The sequence below is a fragment of the Macrotis lagotis genome, chromosome 1, assembly GCF_037893015.1.
Source record: "Macrotis lagotis isolate mMagLag1 chromosome 1, bilby.v1.9.chrom.fasta, whole genome shotgun sequence".
In the NCBI taxonomy this organism is placed as follows: domain Eukaryota; kingdom Metazoa; phylum Chordata; class Mammalia; order Peramelemorphia; family Peramelidae; genus Macrotis; species Macrotis lagotis.
Window position 1 is genome coordinate 861368216 of NC_133658.1, and position 20977 is coordinate 861389192.

Sequence of the window (20977 nt, forward strand, 5' to 3'; positions counted from 1 at the left end):
TGATGGACATGCTTATTTCATCAGTGCAACAATCAGGGACAATTTGGGGCTGTCTGCAATGGAGAATACCATCTGTATCCAGATAGAGAACCATGGAGTTTGAACAAAGTTCAAGGACTATTCCCTCTAATTTAGAAAAAAAAACTGTCTTATTGTCTGATCTTATCTCTTATACTTTATGTTTCTTCCTTAAAGATATGATTTCTCTCTCATCACACTCAATTGGATCCACTCTTTAAAAAAAAAATCCTGTCAGAGTTTTTAGCCAGGCCACATTTTGGATAATGTATCTTGAAAGGATTTGTACAGAGATGGTGACCTGAGGCACACAGGTAGAGGAGCTGTTACCACAAATGATGTCAGGAAGACCTAAGTTCTTTTCCTAACTCTGACATTTATTTGTTTTGTGACCCTAGGAAAGTCATTTAACTTTCCTGCAACTCCATTTCTTCCACTATAATAACAGTAATTATTTCTCATGGGGTTGTTGTGAGAATCAAATAAATGAATACATGAATGCTAGTCGTTGTTACTGTCAAACTGAGATCTGTTAAAGACTTTGTTTTTAAAAGACCAATGTCTACCACAGCATCCCAGGCCACCTCCAGTCTTCCTACTCTATATCTGGCCACTGGACCCAGACTGCTCTGGAGGAGAAAGTGAGGCTGGGGACATTGCACAACATTCCCTCACTCAAATCCATTTCATGTGCTTGTCATGGCATCACCTCCCTGATGTCATGGTCCTGTTTGAGAACAAAGGATAAGCAACAATATTATTACTAATTGTTAAAGCTTAATCAAAGCCCCAGCAACAAGTTCTTACCTGAAAAAATTCATTCCATCAATACTCCTCTTGTTTTTGTATTTGTTTTTAAACATGATAAATATCCCAAGATCTCCAAAGAGAGATAGATGAGCCTAGTGGAAGGAATTAGTACCAGACTTCACATCTGTGATTCTATCATTTTCTAATTGAGTGTTCATATGGACAAAACTTTAGAATTCAAAGTCAAAATTTGGCCTCAGGATATGAGCAGAACCAGAAAAACACTGTATACATTAACAGCAACATGGGGTTGATGATCAACCTTGATGGACTTTCTCATTCCATCAGTGCAACAATCAGGGACAATTTTGGGCTATCTGGGATGGAGAATAAATCTGTATCCAGAGAAAGAACTGTGGAGTTTGAACAAAGACCAAGGACTATTACCTTTAATTTAGAAAAAAAAAACTGATATCTTATTGGCTGATCTTGTTATCTCTTATACTTTTTGTTTCTTCCTTAAGGATATGATTTCTCTCTCATCACACTCAATTTGGATCAATGTACAACATAGAAACAATGTAAAGACTGACGAATTGCTTTCTGAGGGGGGGGAAGGAAAGTAAGATGGGGGGGAATTATAAAATTCAAAATAAATAAAATCTTTAATTAGAAAAAAAAGAAGTAGAACCTGAGGGGCAGCTAGGTGGCACAGCATGGTCCTGGAGTAAGGAGGACCTAATTTCAAATTTTACCTCAGACTTACTCAGCTGTGTGACCTTGGGCAAGTCACTTAACCCCATTGCTTTACAAAACAACAACAACGACGACGATGACGACAAGTAGGACCTGAATTCTGGACCACTGTAAGAGGTTCAGGTCTCAAGTCCAGTGCAGAGATTGCTGTTCCAGGTGGGAGGTAACAAATCAACAGGGGCATACAATAGGTAGAAAATGAAATGGTGTCAGAGAAACTGAGTGAGCCCTCTCTTGAACAAAAGGGAAGAGAATAGCTAAGCAAAACAAGCAACATATTCACTGTGTCTGACAGCATCTACTATATTCATACCCACAATTCCTTCTCAAGTTAATGAAAAACTTGTGCTAAGCCCTGGAAGTGGTTGATTGGTTCTTGCATTTTGTTATCAAAGATCAAAATGACATCATCAAGTTTGAGTCAAATGGCAAGTTCAGAATGCTCTACCACAAGTTTAGCACAAATAGACCACATGAACACCTGGAGTGGGTACTTTAGACTTGTGGATGTCACATTTCCTTTGAGTTCCTTTAATTGTGTCTCCTCATAGAGTATCCTCACTGATGAGGGCATGCTATGCTGGGTAGTCCTGTGCCAGAGTCTCCCATACTGAGTAATCAATTCTAAAATTCTTAAGGGAGACCTTCAGGGTATCTCAGGATCACTTCTTCTGACACCTTGTATGAGTTCTCCATAGAATAGCTTTTTTGGCAAGTCTATGTCTGGCATTCTAATGTGGCTAGCCCATCGTAGTTGCCCTTTTTGTAGTAATGTTGAAATGTTGGCAATTTAGGTCGAGAAAAGACCTCAGGGTCTGATATCTTCTCCTGCCAGGTGATCTCCAGAATCTTCCTAAGGCAATTTAAATGGAAGCAATTCAGTTTCCTGGCATGGCGCTTAGTAGACTGACCAGGTTTCACAGGCATACAACAATGAGGTCAGCTCAACAGCTCTATAGACCTTAAATTTTCTTTCAGCCTCCCAAATACTGAGCTAGCTCTGGCAATGCTAAGCATTGAAAATACAACCAAAAGGGGTGGGGGGTGGGGTGGAGGAAGACAGTCCCTGCCCTTGAGGAGCTCAAAGTTTAATGAGGAAGACAACAAGCAAATAACTATGGTACAAATGAGATGTAGAGAAAATAAATTAGAGTTTGTTTTAGAAGAAAGACACTGATATGAAGAAAGACTAGGAAAGGCTTCTTGAAGATTGTAGGACTCAACAGAAATCAGAAAAACCGGGAACAAGGCAAGGAAACCATGGAAGACAGCCAGTATTATCATGGGTCACATGCCAGAATTCCAGGTCACTGAGTCACAGAAAACAAGAAGGGGGAGTAAAATGTGAAAAGACTGGAAATGTAGGAAGGGGTTGGATTGGAAAACCCAAAGGGGGAGGGGGATAAGAAGAGCACCCTTTGTCAATGCTTCTCCAGATCCAAGACTGAACTTCCTAATTAGACATTCTTCACCTTATCATTCTTGTCCTTTATACTATTATAGTCAATGTGTATGTACATTGTTTTCCTGGTTCTGCTGAATTTATTCAGCATCACTTACATAATTCCAAATTGCTTCCTTAAAATGATTCTATCTAGTCACAGCTCCACCAACTTTGTATTATTGTGCCTGTCTTCCTGCAGCCTCTCCAACATTAACTATTCCTATATTTTGTCATCTTTGCCAATTTTCTGGGTGTGAGGTTAAACCTCCAAGATGTTTTCATTTGCATTTCTCATATGATTAGAGATTTAGAGCAATCTTTCATATGGCTGTTCATGGTTTGAAGCTCTTCTTTTAAAAACTGCTTGGTCATATCCTCAGAATATTTTCCTATTATAGAATAGTTCTTCATCGTGCATATTGTATTAATTCCCTGTATATAGAGATCATGGATGTCAGACCTTTTTCAGAGATAGTTCACCCAAAGATTTTTTTCCCTAAACAACAGTTTCCATCCTTATCCTAGTCTGAGTTGATTCTGTTCATGTAAAAGCTTTTCAATTTTGTCTAAGTTAAATTGACTCATTTATCTTTCATGATCCCCTCTATCCCTTTATAAGGTAAGTTTTCTTCTCCTAATCATAGTTGTGAAAGATTAGCTTTGTAACCTCTCCTTCTGTCTTCTATTATATATCCTCACCTGTGACTTACAAACCCTTGAGTCCTTATTTTTCCTCCCAGGTCATCATCTCCCTTGCACTAGCCACTCTCACCTCTTTTCCCCAACAATGTTTCACCAACAATTCAACTTTGCACCTCCTCTCTTGCATCCCTAGTCCCCTTATCATATTGTGATAATGTCCAGTCAAGCCTCATCCTTGGATGACTCCCATCATTTGTTACTTCACTCCGATACACATGCTGCTGATTGACAGCAGAAAAAATCATGCAACCATTCTGTAGACAGTCTGACATACAAATGTATGTTATTCAACTTCAACTGGACCCTCACTGCTGCTAAGCAACCCTACCATACTTCTCTTATCAACTCTCTATCCCACTCTCCACTTTAGAAAGGACTTTTTCAAATCTTTTCATCCCTCCTTTAAATTCTCATGGTTCCCCCTCCCTCCATCCTCTCAGCTGAGAAACTTACCTAATTTTAAAAGAAAAAATTGAGGCAAATTACTGTGACTTTCTCTTCTCTCTCCTTCCTCATCTTCTATCACTCAGCTGGCCTCTGCCACTCTCTCCTCCTTCACCCATGATAAAGTAGTCTTATTCCTTTCCAAAGCTATTGTCCTCCCTGTCTGTACTACTTTACTTGGTGATCTTATCAGTGCTTCTGGCTGATTATTATGGCTTAATAGAGATAACTTAATTACCATCTCTATGGTGATGATTCTCCAATCTACCTTTCCTGCTCCATTTCTTTTCTGACCTCCAACTGCACATTTCCAACTGCCTCTCAGACATCCTAAATTAGATATCAAATAGACATCTTAAACACAGTATCTCCCAAACAGAACTTATTCTCTTTCCTACTAAACTTTATCCCTTTCCTACCTTCCCTATTACTATCATCCTCTCAGTCTCTCAGGCTCACAAGCTATTCTTGATTCCTCACTATCTCTCACAGTCCCCCCCAATATCCGAGCTGTTGCCAGTGTCTGATGATTTCACCTTGCATTATCTCACCAATACATTCCTTTCACTCCTCTGACACTACCACCACCCTGGTGCAGGCCTCTATCACACCATACCTCAATTATTGCAATAGCATATCATTGTATTCTACAATCCCTCCCCAATCCATCTTGCTTTTGGGGGGGGGGGAGTCTTTATAAGGCAGTGGGGTTAAGTGACTTGCCCAAGGTCACACAGCTAGGTAATTAAGTATCTGAGGCTGGATTTGAACTCAGGTCCTCCTGACTCCAGAGCCAGTGCTCTATCCACTGCACCATCATCCATCTTGTTTTCAATCACTAGAGTGGTTTTCCTAAAACTCTGGTCCCATCATGTCACTCTCTTTAATAAATTGCAGTGGCTCCCAATTTCCTCCAGGTTCAAATACAAAATGCTCCATTTGCCATTTAAAGACCTTCATTCCTAGCTCCTTCCCACCTTTCTAGTCTTCTTACAACTTACTTCCCATCAGGTACTCTTTGGTCCAAAGTCACTAATCTCCTGGTTGTTCCATGAATAAGAAACTCTGTCATTTGCTTCCAGGTACTTTTTCCTGGGTATTCCCCATGCTGGAAATCTCACCCTCTTTTCCCCTGTCTACTGATTTCTCTGACTTCATGTCTGAACTAAAATTTCACCATTTACTAGAAACCTTCAATAATCCCAGTCAATTCCATTGCCTTCCCTCTCAATTATTTCTTATTGATCCTGTATATAACTTATTTTGTATATATTTGCATGCTATTTCTACTCACCTGCCTCAATGAGATCGTGATTTTCTTGAGGGTAGGGAATGTTGTATCCCCAGAGCTGACTGATTCATTGAAATATGTTTTCTTCCATTTTCCTGAGTGTGATGTAACCTTTTATATTTAGGTTATTTATTTGGAACACACCAAGATCTATCTATAATCCTTTCTCTAATAATCTTTGAAATCCACTCTTTTAAAATTAATAGTGGGTATCCTACTCTGCTTGGCTTTTCCATCTTCCTCTATCATGATTTCCACTACCTCCCAAAGTTTCCATCATTTCTACTTCAGCAATCAATTCTCTATTGAGGAACAATTCTCAAACAAAAACTTCCTTTATTCAATTCAATTCAACAAGCATTTAAGGACCTATTATATGTCAAGGACTGTTGAAGATGCTAAGATGTAAACAAAACCATCTCTGTCCTCAAGAGCTTAATACTCTACTGGGAGTAACCATATGTATACAGTGAGAACTAAGGATTTGGGGGGTAGAGGAGGATCTTGAAAGAATCAAGAAAGGCCTCTTGGAGATGGAAGCATTTGGGCTGAGCTTTAAAGGAAGATAAAGATTCTATGAGAGGGAAATAAGGAAGAAGAACATTCTAGAAATAGAAGAAAGTTCAAAAGAGAGGTGGACAATGGAATGTCATACATGGGCAAAAGCAAGTAGAACACTTTGTCTGGTATGGGATGGGAAGGGAATCCGGACTTCAGAAAAGCCTGGAAAGACCTGCATGAACTGATGCTGAGTGAAGTAAGCAGAAACAGGAGAACACTGTACATATTAACAGCTGTAATATGTAATGATCTTCTAAAAGACTTGTGCTGAAAATTTCATTCACATCCAGAGGAAAAACTGTGGAGTCTGAATACAGACTAAAGCATACTATTTTCACTTTTAAAAACTTGTTTTATCCAGAGAAAGAATTGTGGAGTTTAAACAAAGACCAAAGACTATTACCTTCAAATTAGAAAAAAAAAAAAAAACCATTATCTTATTATGTAATGTTGCTATCTCTAATACTTTATTTTTCTTCCTTAAGGATATGAATTCTCTCTCATCACATTCAATGAGATCAATGTATACCATGGAATCAATGTAAAGACTAACAGACTTCCTTCTGTGGGGGGTGGGGGGAGGGAAGCAAGAATGGGGGGAAAATTGTAAAACTGAAAATAAAATCTTTCTTTAAAAAACTTGTTTTATGGGTTTTTTCTTTCTCATGGTTTTTTTCTCTTTAGTTCTGATTCTTCTTTTGCGATATTATGAATATGGAAATGTGTTAAACATAATTGTACATGAAGAATCTATATCAGATTACTTGATGTCACGGGGAGAGGGGAGAGAAGGGAGGTAGAAAAATATGGAACTCAAAAGCTTACAAAAAAAGATGAATAAAGAAAACTATCTTTGCATGTAATTGGAAAAAATAAAATAAAATAGCATTCAGAATAAAAAGAAAAAAAGAATTCTGTCCAGAAAACCTGGTTGGAGTTATATTTGGGAGGGTTTTATATGACAGAGAGACAAGTATGTTATTTTATGCTCACTGAAATTGGGAGTAATGGAAACTTCACGAGTAGGAGAAAGACATGGTCAGACCTGTGTCAGATGCTCATCACTTCTTCTAACTTTGAAAAATGAAATTGTAATTAAGACAAATTTAGAAATTAATATCTACTTTTTTCTTGGATGAAAGAGAAAACCCTCATTTAACCAGATAGCTAAGGTCTCAATTACTACTTTAACATACTTCTATTTTTTTGTGACTCATATTTGTGATGTTGCCCAAATCTATCATTGATTCCACTCACAGTGATAAATCATAACTCATGCATATACTGTCATATAAGGTCTATGAAGGACTTATGACACAGCAATCCTATGGGAGAGATAGAGCAAAACTATTGCATTTCAACTTGACAAATAAGGAAATTGAGGTTTAGAGACGTTGAACAATCTGAGTGAACTAGTTATTATCAGAGTTAGAACTCAAGCACAGGTCTTTATCTCCAAGATCTATGTTCTCTTTCCACTATAATGATGATAATATAATAATAATAATGATAATAACTCTCATTTATATGTAGCTTTAAAAATTGCAAAGTGGGGATGGATAAGACCATAAAAGAGAAAACTCACTATTTCAAATAAAGAAAATTATAAAACTATTGTATAAACAAAGTCAATTGAGCTAGGAAAGTATTAATTAGAAAAATCTGTGTGTCAACTACCTCTATTAAGCTCAGGTATCCAAGATATGTGGGAAGTAGCAAAAAATATATAGGATCAGCTCACATCTATTAGATTGGCAAAGATGACAAAATTCCTTTTTTAATGATCGATATTGGAGAGGATGTGAGAAAATTGGGATATTAATGCACTACTGGTATAGTTGTATAAAACCAATATATACCCTTTGACCCAGCAAAACCAATACTAGGCCTATATCCAAAAGAAATCATAAAAATTAGGAAAAATCTCACATATTCAAAAATATTTTAGCAGTTCTTTTTATAGTGGCAAAGAATTGAAAATTGAGGGGATGCTCATCAATTGAACAAGTTATAGTATATGAATGTTATGGAGTACTGTTGTTCTATAAGAAATCATGAGTGGCTTGACTGTAAAGAGAAACTGGAAATAATCACATGAACTGATGCTGAGTGAAGGGAGCAAAAACCAAGAGAACATTGTACACATTAACAACAACATTGTGAGATGACCAAGTATAATGGATACAATTCCACTCAGCAGTTTGGAGATAAAGGACAACCCTGAGAGACCTGCTATGGACAACACCATCCATCTCCAGAGGAAAACACTATGGAATCTGGTTGCATACTATATTCATTTTTTAAAAAACTCCTGTGTTTTTCTTTCCAATCTCATGGTTTCCTTTCTTTCCCCTTAGTTGTAATTTCTCTTTCACAAAATGACTAATAAGCAAATATGTTATAGACAAATGTACATATACAACTTTTACCAGACTGTTTTCAGTCATAGAAGGCGGGGAGGGAAGGAAGGGTGGTGGGAAAATGTGTAACATATAAATTTGCAAATGGATGAATGTTGAAAAACCACCATAGTATGCAATTGGAAAAATAAAATATCAATAAAATACATATATATATATATATATGTATATATATATACATATATATATATATATATGACCAAGAATTATTCTCCAATGTATGAGATCAGAGGATAGGAACAAACAGATTAAAAGAATTAAAAACTATCAGCAACTATTTGGAAGATTATTGCAAATCACTAATATAATAAGTAATACATATTTTTTAAATGCCAAACTTTTACTTCACATGCAGCAAATTGACAAGGAGAATAAAAGAAGGAAACAGAATAGGAAAAACTGTGAAAAAGTAGAAATAATAATAGTTTTTTGGTGAAACTGTGAAACAGTCCTACTCTTCTGGAAAATGATTTGGAATTATGCAAGAAAATTCACCATACTGTTCAATTTATTTGACTCAGAATTTCCACTACTGGTAATATTCCCAAAAGAGGTCCCCATAAATGACAAAAAAATTCACAGAACTTTTGCAGTAGCAAAAATAAGGAAATGGTGTAGGGAAACAGTAAGTATTCCCCTTCAAATGGGAAACAGCTGAACAAACTGTGGTATATGGATAGAAGATAGCAAGATGCTGATGTGGGTAGAACACTGAGTTTGGAATCAGGAAGACTCATCCTCAAATCCAGCTTCAGACAGTTATTAGCTGCATGACCCTGGACAAGTCATTTCATCTTGTTTGCCTCTATTTCTTCATCTACAAAAGGAACAGGAGAAGTAAATGACCAGTATCTCTGCCAAGAAAACTCACAGTCAGACACAACTGAACAACAACGAATACAAATATATCAGAATTTATTTCACTGTAATAAATAACAGAAATTTAAAGTTCAGAGAAAAATAGGAAGACGGGCAGCTAGGTGGCACAGTGGATAAAGCACTAGCCCTGGAGTCAGGAGTACCTGGGTTCAAATCTGGTCTCAGACACTTAATAATTACCTAGCTGTGTGGCCTTGGGCAAGCCACTTAACCCCATTTGCCTTGCAAAAACCTAAAAAAAAAAATAGGAAGACATATGAACTGATGCAGGTGGAAGCAAGCAGAACTAGAAGAACACCCTATATCAGTGCTCTCAAACTCAAGTAGAAAAAGCAGCCACTAAACTGTGTATAAGGAACCCTATGACTCATATATTGACTTATAAAACCACATTAACATTATCTAGACTTTTTATTTTTTATGTATTTTGTTTGCTATTTCCTAATTATATTTTAAGCTGGTTTGAATCATACTTCTGCTTACCCAGTGATTACAGTGGGCTAAATGACAAGAACACTAAAGACAAGTCAATTGTTGAGTAATTGTAATGACCAATCTTGGCCCCAGAGAAACATAGGATCATAAATACAGAGCTGAAAAAGACTTGAAGAGTCAATTTTATTATTTTGCAATTGAGGAAACTAAGGCTGTCATTTTTTTGCCAGTACTAATTTGATATACTTTATTACCTTGCCCAGAAAACCAAATCCAAAATCCTTATAAAGATCATAGACTTAGATCTAGGAGAGATTTTGGAAATCTCCTAGAATTTAGAAATCAAAACAATCAGAGGGCACAGTGGATAGAGCACCAATCCTAAAGTCAGAAGGACCTGAGATCAAATCTGACCTCAGACACTTAGTAGCTGTGTGATCTTGGACAAGTCACTTAACCCTGATTGTCTCTCATCCAAGGCCATCTCCAGTCATCCTGATTCCTATCTGGCCACTGGACCCAGATGGCTCTGGGGGAAAAAATGAGATTAGTGACTTAGCACAGCATCCCCTCACTCAAATCCAATTCACTTGCTTGTCAAGTTATTACCTCCCTGATGACATGGTCTTCTTCAAAACTGAAGGATAAATATCAAAATCATCAAGATCTTTCTCAAACACTTTCCTCTTGACTAACTGCTCCTTTCTCAGAATGAGGTTCCTGTTCTGAAGTCACTGATGGTAATGAAATCATGACCCAAGACCCTGGAATCCCAAACTCTTTTGAATTAGATGGGATCTTGGATGTCACTAGCTTAATATCCTCAACATCATCCCTGAAAAGTGTTCCCCTTGCATCTACTTAAGAGGTCTAAGAAGGCAGTTCAATCCCTCATGGGCCAGCTCATTCCACTTCTGAATAGCTTTAGCCATAAGAAAACTGTCCATGAATCAAACTTAATTTCTTGTCTTTGTAACAGCCACCTCCAATGTTCAGGGTTTTATCCTTTGACTCAAAGTGAATATTATTAATAATAAGTTGTCCTTCAAAGAAGGATGTGACATCAAGGAAGAGAAATCATGACATGGCATTGTAATTTGGATTAAAGTGAAAGGATTTAAGTAGAGCAGAAGAAAAGTTAGAGATAAAAGACCTAGGTTTAATCCCAGATGGGTCCATGAGTCACCTGGGGTAGTATAGCTTAAATTTTGAGACTTCCATCTTCACCTATAAATTGGACATCTTTAGACTAAATTGCTTCTAAGGTATTTTCTGGTAGTAAATGTGTGATCAAATTATCTCTCATGAAAGGTAAATATTTGAAGGAAGATATCACAGTGTTCCCATAAAGCTTCTTTTCTCTAGAGTGAATACAACCAGTTCTTCACTCATTCCTTACATGACCCAGTCTCCACACTTCTCATCATCCACATCAACCTACTCTGTGACCATAAGTGTCAATTTCCTTCCTAAAAATGCCAAATGAATTATTCCAGATATGGTGCTCCCAGAATATAATACAATACAACATTGAACTTTTTTCTTCTTCTTTTAATACAACCTATGATCCTTTAAGGATTTTTTGACTGGACTCATGATCTTAAAGTCTACTAAGATCTCTAGTTTAGTTTTGTTTTGTGGAAGCAATTGGGTTAAGTGGCTAGCCTAGGTTCACACAACTAGTAAGTGTCTGAGGGCAAATTTGAACCCAGGTCTTCCTGACTCCAGTCAGTGTTCTATCCACTGTGCTCCCCTCATTCTCTTTTTTGTTCATTTGTCTTGCTTTAGTCTAATTTGTCAAACTTTATACTTATTTTATTAGAAAGTCAAGTAGAAATAGTGCTGGCCTTAGAGTCAGGACATTATTGTTATTGTGCTATCATTTTTCAGTCATGTGCAACTCATTGAGACCCCCACTCAGGGTTTTCATGGCAGAGATACTAGAGTGGTTTGCCATTTTCTTCTCCAGCTCATTTTACAGCTGAAGAAATTGAAGCAAAAAAAAGGTTAAGTAACTTGTCCAGGGTCACACAACCAGTAAGTATCTGAGGTTAGATTTGAATTTAGGAAGATGAGTCTTCATGACTCCAGGCTCAGCACTCTATCCATTATGGCAGGAAAACCTGAGTTCAAATACAGCCTCACATACCTACTAGCTATGTGAATTATGCAAATCACTTAATCCCTCTTAGTCTCAGTTTCCTCATCTGTCCAAAGGATATGATAATAGCTCCTCCCTCCCATAGTTGTTTGAGGATCAAATGAGATACTCTACATGCTCACTATGATTATTAAATTCAACACATTGCTGTAGTTTTCCAAAATCTTTCTCAGTATTGACTTTATCTGAGGGTCAATTGGATAACTCTGCCACCTACATTTTCATTCATGTCACTGATAAAATCAGGAACTGCATAGGGCAACAGGAAGATTCCAAAGTACTCCACTAGAAACCTTCCTCAGGGTTGATAAAAATCCATTATTCTTCATTCTCAGTCACTTAAGTTGGCTCAGTCTCTACTTCACTATCCTCTCATTTGGCCTACAACTCTCTATCTTGTCTACAAAGTTAACCTAATACACTTTGTCAAATATCCTGCTGAAATCAATTCTACTAATCTACAAAAAACATTGCCCTGATCTTCCAGGCAAGAAACCTTGTCAAACAAGGGAAAATCATTAACAAGGTGTGATCTGTTCATGAAATCTTGCTGACGCTTGATGATCACTGCTTCTCTTTCTAAATGTTCACAGTTCATCCATTTAATAATATATTCTGACTTCACAGAAACATGGTAAGATTCTATGATGCAAAGTGAATAAGTAGGGTCTGCAAAACAATATACACAATGATTACAACTACATAATTGGAAAGAATAACCAGCCAAGATCATTGGAAATGAATGTTGCAAAATTATAAAGAACAGGCTTGGCTTCAAAGAAGAGATATGAGAAAATAACTCCCCCAACTCCTTTATAAATGTGGGTGTCCATGGATATGAAACAATCTTATATGATGGCAATATTCTTTCTTTTTTTTTTTAATGTTATTTGTTCCAAGAGATGATTCTAAGAGTGGGAAGAAGGAAGGAAATCTAGGTTCCGTAAAAACAAAAGATATAAATAAAATCTATTTTAAAAATATATTCTAGAGTTTTGTCAGATATCAAAGTCAAGCTCACTGTTTTAGAGTTTGAAGGCTATACCTTCTTCTAGTTTTTGAAAATCCAGATCACATTTAATCCTCTCTAGCCTTGCTGCCTGTCTTTCATTTCCAGACATTTTTGCCACCATCTCCATTTGTTGGAACATCACTGAATCAGCAGTCACTCTTGCCGGTTTGTGAGCACTTTGGGTTTTAGTTGTTACTCTAACTGTTGTCATTGTTATTGTTTTGCTTTTTTAGTACATGAAATGTCTAACATTCACCTGTTGATTCAAATTCATTGAGAGCACTGAGGTAGTCTCTTAGTATAGTCTCATTATCTTTGGTTTTGATTCCATTAATCATTTGTGTTCTCTCCTTCCCAGTTGGAAGATTAGCTTCCTTTCTTTAAAAGATGAAAGAATTAGAGGTGAATGGTGCTCTGCATTCCTTTCTGGATGTAATATTATTCACCTTCCTCAACCTAGCAACAGATCCAGTCCTTCTATGATCTCACTCTCTCATGATTTGCATTTTCTTCAACAGCATCATGAAATATCACATTTCAAAGGAACCCCAGAGGCAAAGAATACCCTCTACAGCCTCCCTAATGAGTACTCAACCAGCCTTGGCTTGAAGACCTCCAGAGAAGGGGAATTCCCTCTCATCAGATGTGCCCTTTCTCTTTTCTGTGGCATTGATCTATCATAGCATCATCCATCTAGAGTTGAAAAAGAACCTTGAGGGCCCCAAAGTTCAACCCCCTTACTTTGCAAGATAAGGAAACTGAGGCACAGAGAAGGTAAGTGATTTCCATATAACTGGAAAGTGTTTCAGACATAATTTGGTCTTTCTGAATCAATGTCTAAGACCCACTGTTAGGAAGTTTGGAGTTTGTTCTTGTTATCTTTCCATTCAAACTTAAATCTGCTTCTCTGAAATTTCTACTCATTGCTTCTAGTTCTACCCTTTGGCACCACATAGAACAAATCTGATCTCTCCTTCCACAGGACAGCCCTTCAAATATTTGAAGAGAGCTCTTTGTTATCTCTAATAAGCCTTTTCTTCGACAGATGTAACAATTCCATTTGGTTTTCAATACAGTCTAGAAATCCAATATTATTATCTTTAGCATTAGTCCCATAGAGGAAGGATCTGAGATTTTATCAGTGAAGGGAATTTTCAGTGACAACTCCCTTCACTAAAAACTTAGCAGATAAATTCTAGGGAGTTGCTAGTGACAATCTGAGGGCAGGGAATAGCCCAGGGTCAAGACCTGAGGCTTCATACGAGATCAGAGGAGACCTGGTTCTAGTCATTGTGTCCAGCGGTCAGTGGACCCAGATGGTTCTAGAAAAGAAAATGAAGCTGGTGACTTTGCACAGCCCTTTCTCACTTAAATCCATAACCTTAAATTCATTTGCAAATCATGATACCACCTCCTTGGTCTTCTTTGAAAACAAAGAACAAACATAGAAAGAAAAAGAAAGAGGGGGAGGGAGGGAAAGGGGGTGAGGGAGGGAGAGAGAGAGAGAGAGAGAGAGAGAGAGAGAGAGAGAGAAAAGGAAAGAAAGAAGAAAAGGGAAGATCAAAACATATTCAGATGATGACAAAATCGAAGCTTCCATATCCAAAACCTCTAATAGAAATAGAAAATGGGCTCAGACTACAGATGTAATATAGATGAACTCAAAAAAAGACTTTGAAAAGAAATTAAGGGAGATGGAGGAAAAATTGGGATGAGAAATGAGAGCAATGCAGAAAAAATCATGAAAACCAAATCAAAAAAAAATACTGAAAAAAATAATGTTAAAAATCAGTTTAGGCCTAATGGAAAAAGCAAAACAAAAAGGCAAATGAGAAGAAGAATGCCTTAAAAAGCAAAATTGGCCAGCTGGAAAAGGAGATGAAAAAGCTCTCTGAAGAAAATAACTCCTTCAAATGCAGAATGGAACTAAAGGATGCTGATGACTTTGCAAGAAATCAGGAAGAAATAAAACTCTTCCAAAAGAGCCAAAAATTAGAAGAAAATATGAAATATCTCTTTGGAAAAACAACTGACCATGAAAACAGATCCAGAACAAATAATTTTAAAATTATTGGGCTATCTGAAAGCACGACTAGGAGAAGAGCCTAAACTTCATTTTTCAAGAAATAATATAGCAAAATTGCCCTCAGATCCTAGAAGCAGAGGGTAAAATAGAAATTGAGGGAATTCACCAGTCACCTCCTGAAAAAAAGATCCCAAAAGAAAAACTTCCAGGAATATTATAGCCAAATTCCCAAACTCCCAAATCAAAGAGAAAATTCTAAAAGCTGCCAGAAACAAACAGTTCAACTACCAAGGCTCCATAGTCAGTATTACACAGGATCTGACAGCAGCCACATTAAGGGCTCATAGGGATTGGAATATGATATACCAGAAGGCAACAGATCTTGGTTTACAATCAAGAATAAACTACCCAGCAAAACTGAACATCCTCTTTCCAGGGGAAAAGATGGACTTTCAATGAAACAGGGGACTTTCAAACTTTCCTATCAAAACAACCAGAGCTAAACAGAAAGTCTGATATTCAAGTACAGGATTCTGGTGAACCATAGAGGGAGTGGACTAGAAGGACTAATTAAGAGGAACTTAATGATGTTGAACTTTTTGTATTCCTGCATGGGAAGAAGATACTGAAAACTCATATGAACTTTCTCATTTATAAGAGCTGTTAGAAGGAGCATATATAGACAGGACATAGGAAGGAGTGGAATATAATGGTATAATATAGTAAAAAGATGGAGTCAATAGGTGATAAAGGAAAGTACTGGGAGGAAGGAAAAGGAGATGAAGAAGAAGCTAAGAAATTTCACATAAGAGACAAGAAAAAGCTTTTTTCAGTGGAGTGGAAAGGGGGAAGGCAAGGGGGAGTGAGTAAGCCTTCATTCTCATCAGAAATGGCTCAGAGAGGAAATAACATACACACTTAATAGGGTGAGGAAATCTATTTAACCTAGAGAAAAATGAGAAAGGGACAGGATAAGGGGACATGGGGGGTGAGAAGTAGGGAAAGGTGATAGAAGACAGGGAAGATCAGGGGAAGAGATTCAACACACTTTTGGAAAGGGCCAAGATGAGAGGAGAGAGAGAATAGACTAAATGAGAGTGGGGAGGAATAGAGTGGAGGTACAGCTAATAATAGTAACTGTGGGAAAAATATTGAAGCAACTTCTCTGGTGGACTTATGATAAAGAAATCAACTCACCCCAGAGACAGAGCCATTGGAATCTGAACACAGACTGAAGTACAATTTTTTTTCTCTCTCTCTCTGTATTCTTGAGGTTTCTCATCTTCTGGGGGGGGGGGGGTTATGTTTACTCATGTTTACTCTTATAACACATTCAATTTACATCAATGTATGGCATGGAAACAATGTAGAAACTATCAGACAGCCTTCTGTTGGGGAGGGAGGGAAGGGGGGGGTAAAAATTGAAGAATTCAGAGCCTTGCCAAAAATGATAGATACATATTACTTTTGTATAAAATTGGCAAACAAATATTTTTTTCATCTCACTCACTCCTCACCCTCTCCAAAAAATAAGGTTTTTTTTTATGTTTTGTTTTTAGTTTTTGCAAGGCAATGGGGTTAAGTGGCTTGCACAAGGCCATACAGCTAGGTAAATTATTAACTATGAGGTCAAATTTGAACTCAGGTACTCCTGACTCCAAGGCCAGTGCCCTATCCACTGCGCCACCTAGCCACCCCCAAAATATAAGCTTCTTGAAGGCAAGAAATAATTCCACTTTCCCCCTCAGGATTTCTAACATATTTTTTTTAATTCTGTAATTTTCAAGCCCTGTCCAACTCTTGGCAGTCCCACTTGGGGTTGTCTTAGCAAAAAATGCTGTTTCCTTCTCCAACTCATTTTACAGTTGAGGAAACTGAGGCAAGCAGCATGAAGAGACTTGCCCAGGGTCACTCAGCTAGGAACTGTCTGAGATTGGATTTGAATCACAAAGATGAATCTTCCTGATTCCAAGACAGTGCTCTGTCTACTGAGCCACCTAGATACCTCTGTTGGCCAGCACATATGGGATGTTTCATAAATTCTGATTTTTCAAAAAAAATGAATGAAAAGAACAGAAGACTATGGTTAGAACTTGCAGAGGCAAAGGATCTTGCAGGCTGAAGATCACCTCAGCTAGTCAGTTCACTGAGTCCCTTTCCTTGGAATCAAGGCATCCAATAAGCTGAAGTCCTAATTGTTCTGTCATTGGCTAATGTAGATCTCTAATAAAAGTCTTTATGACCACATAAAGGCGATTCCCCTTTCCCATAACCCAGGGCCACCAAGCTGCCAGGGATGTTTTATGCCATCTCTCCCTTTTCGTTCTCATTTTCCTTCACCATTTAAGAAATAGAACAAAAAAAGGTCAGTGGCAGCATCTCCCTCCTGTTACACCTCCCTTCTTTCCTCCCTCCTCTGGCTCTGCCTCTCCTCAGGGAATAGCAGTGGAAGAGCCGTGGCCAGTCCTGGTCTTGCCACCGATGCTGTGTGACCTTGGGGGAGTCACCCCAAATCCCTGGTCTTCTTCTGTAAAATGGGAATAATGATCATATATGCCACAGACCCACTGACAGTCTTTCATGTGTTATAGAGCTTGATATTATAGCTCCAAGTATAATTACTGTAAGATTTGAGTTCCAATCAATAACTTTGGGGGCAATCTGAAGCAAATTACTTCTGTTTAGACCTCAGTTTCCTTTACAGATACTTTGAAAGAAGGCTTTACAGATACTTTGAAAGAAGGCCATTTAACAAGGAAAGACAAAAATGAAACTTCTACCTTCAAGGAGCTTCCAAGCTCTTGGGAGTAAATAGGTACACAGTTAAGTAAGAATAGACATAATGTAATTATTAGGTCAGAGCAGCACTGTTAAGGGAAACAAGACTTTGAGAGAGGGAACATATTGTTGGTATGGAGGGCACAGACATGTACAAAGGCATAAATGGGTCCTATGGGAAGCAACTAGAAATTGGGATGTGGGAAGGAAAGAGAATAAACATTTATATGGCATCTATTAAGGAACTTTCTTATCTCAATTGATTGTTTCAGCAATCTGGGAGCTAGGTGCTATTATTAATCTCATTTTAAAGATGAGGAAACTGAGGTAAACAGAGGTTAAGTGACTTGTCCAGAGTCACACAGTTAGAAAATGTGTGAGGATTAATTTGAACTCAGGTCTTCCTTACTCTAGAATCAGCTCTCTATCCACTATAATAACAACCAAATATTATCTATAGTATATTGTATTTTGTTAAATGTTTATTTATTTTCTTAAATTTTACTTTTGCTAAATATTTAATTTGTTATTAATTTTCTTAAATATTTTGTTATATATATTTAACAATTTCATCTTAATCTGACCTGCTCATACTGGGAGTGTTGTGAACAACCCAAGCTGAGTGTTTGTCATCTTTATTCCTAATCACAGATCTTGAATTATCAGAGAAGACAAGAGAAGTGTCAGTGTGAATGCCTTCCCCATGAAAATCATTTATATTTGACAGTCATGCTCTGGAGAAGAACCCGAAAACCATCTCATGTGGGAGATGCAAAAGAGAAGAATAGAATACTGGGGGAAGTAAAAAGGGGCCAGAAGAGCAGGTGTCCTTAATTGCTCTTGACCCCCCTCTTCCCTGGAAATGTCTTGGCCATCCAAACCCAAAGAGCCATTCTTTCATCAACTAGTATTTGTACAGTAACAAATTATTATTATTTAGTCTCCCCTCTAAAGTTCCTCACAGTCTCAGACCATATGGCTCCCAAAGTCTATTCTCCAGAACCCACAAACTGGAGACTTCTCCCTGAGGCTCCAACTACATGGAGTGAGAGCCACAGAACCTTGCCAGATAGAATTAGAATTTTCACTTACACATCAAGGCCTCCAGGACCTGATGAACCTAAGTCAGCTTCCCCTTTTTATTCCTACATTGCTCAGCTAATAATGACCTCCATTCAATCATTCAATTCAATTCAACAAACTTGCATTGAAAATACAGTGTACACAGTCCCTGGGCTGGGAAACTTGGGACAAAGGGCAAAAGGAAGGGCTGGAGGTCCTAAGATAAACTATTTGCAGTTACCACCTCAATTCTCCCAATTGAATTAGCCACATTTATTGTATCTGGAACTCATTCTCTGTGATACACCTAAGTATGACTGCATAGCTGAGGGAAGGGACCTGGGGAGCATGGGAGGAGGAACCTGGCCCCTCAGAACACAGGATGTCAGAACTGGAAGGACCCTTAGAACACAGAATGCCAGAGCTGGGAGGGCCCTTAGAGCACAGGATATCAGAGCTGGGAGGGTCCTTAGAACACAGAATGCCAGAGCTGGCAGGGCCCTTAGAACACAGAATGACAGGGCAGGGAGGGCCCTTAGAACACAGGATGTCAGAGCTGGGAGGGTCCTTAGAACACAGAATGACAGGGCAGGGAGGATCCTTAGAACACAGAATGTCAGAGCTGGGAGGGTCCTTAGAACACAGAATGACAGGGCAGGGAGGATCCTTAGAACACAGAATGTCAGAGCTGGGAGGGTCCTTAGAACACAGAATGACAGAGCAGGGAGGACCCTTAGAACACAGGATATCAGACCTGGGAGGGTCCCTAGAACACAGAATGTCAGAGCTGGGAGAGTCCTTAGAACACAGGATGTCAGAGATGGGAGGGGTCTTAGAACAGAGAATTGCAGAGCTTAAAAGTCATTTTATCCAATCCCATCATCTTACAGAATCTGAGATGCAGAGAAGGGAAGCACTTAATGGACTAATATTCCACAAATGAACATGAGACCTAATTAGCAGCAGACCTGGGCCTTGTATCCTGGCCTCTTGACTTCCATCCATCCCTCTTCCCTGCTCCACTTCTCCACAAGCTACCTCTAGAATGAGTACAGTTGCTAAATCACGAGGTAGTTGACTTCTAAGTAGTAAAAATAAACATTGGATCTAATAATGTAGATTAGTGTCTCCAAGAGCCTAGAATTGGTCATTTTGAACTTTGTATTTTACTTAACCGCTGCAGGATGATAATTGGGTAGCAAATCCAAAGCCTGCAGGCCCCTTAGGGAGGGGCCTGTTGAATGGGTTGGACCCTATTATTAAGCCAATGAGCAGCTCAGTCCCTTCTCAATACCCCACAGAGAAAATGAACAATTTCACCAAGACAAGTGCCAAAGTTTCTGCATCAACACTGAACACCCAAGCAAGCTGTTTCCTTTTTTTTATTATTATTATTTTAAAGAATATGGCTTAGTAGACTCAAGCTCCAGAGCCCTCTGTCCAAGCAGCCACAGGTTCACAGGGAGGTGGAAAAGCCTCATCACCACCTCATCACCCTCACACCACCTCACTTAACCCAGGTTTGGAAAGGGACAGGACAAAGCTTAAGGCTCAAATTGGAGTTCCTCTGTTTTTCCAAATGTGTCCAATCTAATAGTTCTGGGGAACCTTCTTCAGATCAGGGGCAGGAAACTTCTGAACTGAGGCCATATTGGTTAGGCAATGCCAAAGCAACCACAGGCAGACTCAAAAGTCAATGAACCTAGTAGCTTTTTAGGGGTGAATTGTGTGACCAAATATAACCCTCCAAATTATGTTACAAATATCCAAATGGCCATTGGAAGAACAAAAAGTTTCCCCACCCCTGATCTAAACCATGGTCTCCTGTTTGACCATTGGGTTTACAGATCCTCTCTCCCAATTTCCCAATTGGTTATCAGTGTGTCACTTCTATTATTGGACTGCTAAGTGGTAAAGTGGATAGAGTGCTGGGCCTGAAATCAGGAAATTTGACTTCAGATACTTACCTGGGAAAGTTACTTAACCCTGTTTACCTGGATAAGTCACTTAACCCTGTTTACATGGGCAAGTCACTTTATCCTGTTTGCTTCTGTTGCTTATCTGTAAAAATGAATGGGAGAAGGAAATGGCAAACTATTCTAACAGCTCTGCCAAGAAAACCCAAATGGGATTAGGAAGAAGCTAACATGACTGAACTATATGTTTATTATGTTTGTGCATGTGTGTATGTATGCATATATATATATATATATATATATATATTCATGTCAATACAAT

General features: G+C 38.2%; 1 long non-coding RNA gene across 3 annotated transcripts; it reads left to right on the plus strand.

The window, feature by feature from the left end:
- The first annotated feature begins 12994 nt into the window (after positions 1–12994).
- LOC141491004 (uncharacterized) lies at positions 12995–19840 on the plus strand. 3 transcript variants are annotated; one of them, XR_012469428.1, is made up of 4 exons: positions 12995–13038; positions 13392–13647; positions 18329–18501; positions 19630–19840. It is a non-coding gene; the product is annotated as an uncharacterized LOC141491004 (long non-coding RNA). The 3 variants fall into 3 exon arrangements; XR_012469427.1 differs by lacking the exon at positions 12995–13038 and adding an exon at positions 13118–13160; XR_012469429.1 differs by lacking the exons at positions 12995–13038; positions 13392–13647 and adding an exon at positions 17176–17264.
- Positions 19841–20977: the final 1137 nt, after the last annotated feature.